The sequence below is a fragment of the Stegastes partitus genome, unplaced genomic scaffold (assembly GCF_000690725.1).
Source record: "Stegastes partitus isolate 25-593 unplaced genomic scaffold, Stegastes_partitus-1.0.2 Scaffold1109, whole genome shotgun sequence".
Lineage (NCBI taxonomy): Eukaryota > Metazoa > Chordata > Actinopteri > Pomacentridae > Stegastes > Stegastes partitus.
The window spans coordinates 104,723-105,969 of NW_007578840.1; positions in this window are offsets into that span (position 1 = coordinate 104,723).

Consider the following 1,247-nt stretch of genomic DNA (forward strand, 5'->3'; position numbering starts at 1 on the left):
TGTGTTGTTGTGTAGTTGTGTGTCTCTGTGTGTGAGCAGGTAAGCTGTGCTGCTGCTGCTGAACTGTTGTGTGAAGCTGGAACTCGGTGCGTTTGGACCCGACAGAGTTTTTCCGTTGGATGGAGAACTTGGACTTTGCTTTTATAGGTGTTGTTCTCTCTCATTACTTGATGAATATTGAAGTCTAGCAGGAGGAAAAAAACTGCTGCTGACCTCAGCACATTTATTTTTTAGCCTAATGAATAAATATGTTTTGGAGGCGGCCAGGCAGGTATTAAGGATCCCAGACTGCCAAAGCATGAATTTTACTGCACTTTCAAACAATGTTTGATTAAGTGTAACTCAATAGGAATGCCTCTTTATATTAACTGTTCTGTATTTCAATCCCCCAAAACACAAAACTGAAAATAGATGATCTCACCACACAAGATTTTGTATTCACAACCTGCAGCAATAAAACACACATTCCCACATTTTACACTTTCTCTGCTTCTCTCAGGAAGTTCTTTTATAAAACATTACAAAAGTCATTGTTTCTCTGCGAACACAAAGTTCTTTTTTGGAGTTTTGGAAATGATCTGAAACTACCTGAATAAAGCTGCAGATTACCGAGTCCTGGAAGGAAATTAGCAGGTTGGAACAAACCTGGAGGTCAAACAGCAGCTGGAGAACGTAGGAACATCTCTGGAGGCTACGTCCTGGTCTGAGGGTGAAGCTAACCTGAACCAAAGCCAGGTGGGATGTTCAGGTCCAAGTCAGGGGTCGCTTTTGTTGATACCTCAGACGGTTCGGTGGATCAACTCTCCGTTATCAGGAGTGTGAAGTTAACGGGAACAGCTCATCCATCAGTTTGTCCTCCTCAGAGACTCAGCGCTGCATCTCCAGTGAACCTTTGTTCATCCACACAGCAGCCTGGACACCTGAGCTCCGGATGAAGCAGGTCTGAGCTTCTGGAGGGACTCTCAGGTGTAACTCTGGTTTTCAGGACCACGCCAGTGGTTCACTTCTCCCATCACCATGGTAACTGATGCTGAACACCTGAGCTACTCTGGAGCAGCTGATGTTCCAGATAAACAACTCCTGCTAACCAATCAGCTCTCTTCAGGAACATGACGAAGAGTTCAAGGTGCTGACTGGTGTTCTGAAAGAATCAGTTTGATCCATGGAGGCTCCGTCTCACAGCTTCCAAGACTGAAAGGATCTGCTGACAGGATCTGAAACCACAACACACCTTCAGAGGGCTGCGG